Consider the following 2,306-nt stretch of genomic DNA (forward strand, 5'->3'; position numbering starts at 1 on the left):
AGCTCGTTGATGCAATCAGCTTGCTCCTGCAACAACTCACAGCTGAACCCGGGATCACAAGACAACTACCAAACGGAACGCCTGCCTGCCTTTTTCTCTCTCGTGCTTCTGCTGGTCTGTCTTGCTGCAGCCACGCATTGTGCACCACCGTAGGCTTCCTCCTTGCTCCACGACTCTCTCTTCCGCACTGCTTGTCCTCCCAAACTTTGCTTGCTTGGGCTGCGCTTGCTGGGCTTTTCCTTTCCCCGGAGCTCGTTTGCTTCTTTTTCTGCTTTTTCAAACTTAGTAAGAGAAGTGCACCGGTCCTGGAGGTACTGCAATTCCAGGTTGATGCGTGGAGTGGACAGAGCAAGCTCTTCTTCCATCTCCCTGTATGGTCCTCAGATAGGGGAAGTATCAGATATTAAACTGATCACATATTTTTTTTATTTTTTTTACCATTCAGGTATATTACTCCAATTAAAACCAGTTATTCCATCATACAACTGTATGAGTAATATTTCATCATAATAGTTACTTTTTTTTCCAAAAAAAACAAAAAAAAACAGTTTACACAAAATGTCAGCATTTTTTTGCCTTCCATATTCCTTCCGCATCATCAAACCCCATCCTTTTACCATCAAACTTAAAATATACATACATTTTACTCAAAATAATATTTACACAGTCTTTCACATCATCAAGCTCCTGTCTTTTGAAAACTAAAATATTTAGTGCATCCTTTCGTGCATCCCATAATACTTCTTTGACGCAACATAAGATTAACCACAATATCCTGGCTTTTAGTTTATCTAATTTATACAACCCAAAAAAAAGCTACGCTCCAGGACAAACTATTCACTCCAGTTATTTCTCTTATTAATGCACTCATAGATTGCCACACATTTTTTGAAAAATCACAACTCCACATCACATGAAGTGCACTCTCTACTCCACCACATTTTTTCACTTCTCTAATTGGAAGTACATTGTGCACAGACATTTTTACTATGTCCTTCTATTTACACAATCTTTACAGTCTATTTTTTTTCCATACTTACACAGCTTGATTATTATTCAAACACTATATTGCTCTCTTTCTTCAAAAACTTTACGAATTTTCTTTATCACATAATACCTCTTTACCCAACAACTTATTTTGCTTCCAAAATTGCTCAATACCTAAATAAAACTGAGGCGTTGAAAAAGCAATGGGATGACTCAAAATGTTTTCACATAAACTCAGTTTTCTAAACATCCAACCTCCCAAATATCTAACCATAAAAGACATTTTATTACTTTTATCTAATGATTTAATAATTAACACAGAATAATGGGTCATAATAAATTTTTCTACATCTGGAAAGCCCCATCCACCATTTTTTGTTCCTTTACGCACAATTTCTCTCTTTGCTATCTCAATTTTTGACCCCCAGAAAAAAATAAATAACAACCTATCTATTTTCCTTACCATCAATTTAGATGGAGGAATTACATTACTCAAATATAAAATAATTGGTAGAATAACTGCCTTAATAATTAACACTTTTCCAGCTAAGGATAATAGCCTCATATTCCAAAAAATCAGTTTTTTAACAATTTTATTGTATATTTTGTCCCAACTTTTCACTCCTTTTAAATTATCACTAAACATAACACCTAGAATTTCAATTTCTTCATCTACTATTTCTATATCAATATCTAACCAATAATTTGGCCCTTCTCATAGCCATAAAAGATGGACAAATAATACAAACGTCATCCATATAAGCTAACACTTTTACGGAATCTCCATTACTCCCTGGTATCTCTATACCCCTCATAACTTTATCTTGCCAAATCAAACGAATTAAAGTTTCAATAACAAAAATGAACATTAAAGGAGACATTGGGCAACCCTGTCGTACTCCCGCCTTAACATAAAATCTACTACTTACATACCCATTAACCAAAACTCTACTAAACGCGTTAATATACAACCCTCTAATAGTGATGGGCGAATTTGCGCCGTTTCACTTAGCCGAAAAATTCACGAATCGTCATTTTTGACGCCGGCGCCCGTTTTTGACGCAAATTTTCGCGGGCGTTTCGCGAATTTATTCACTGGCGGCGAAACGCGCAAATTTGCCGCGAATTCGCGCCTGGCGAATAAATTCGCCCATCACTACCCTCTAATAACCTTCAGTATATTCTCTAATAACCTTCAGTATATTCTCAGGAATCCCCATTTTACTTAACACATTAAAAAAAAATTCATGCTAAACTCGATCGTACGCCTTCTCAAAATCAATTGATGACACCAAAACTGTAGAATTCCTATCTTTTAC

At 36.0% G+C, this 2,306-nt stretch overlaps 1 non-coding gene across 1 annotated transcript; it reads right to left on the reverse strand.

Annotated features, from left to right (window-relative positions):
- Positions 1-289: 289 nt before the first annotated feature.
- Positions 290-473, reverse strand: LOC121397432. Its single transcript, XR_005963665.1, has one exon. It is a non-coding gene; the product is annotated as a U2 spliceosomal RNA (small nuclear RNA).
- Positions 474-2,306: the final 1,833 nt, after the last annotated feature.

Source organism: Xenopus laevis, chromosome 8L, assembly GCF_017654675.1.
Source record: "Xenopus laevis strain J_2021 chromosome 8L, Xenopus_laevis_v10.1, whole genome shotgun sequence".
Taxonomy (NCBI): Eukaryota; Metazoa; Chordata; class Amphibia; order Anura; family Pipidae; genus Xenopus; species Xenopus laevis.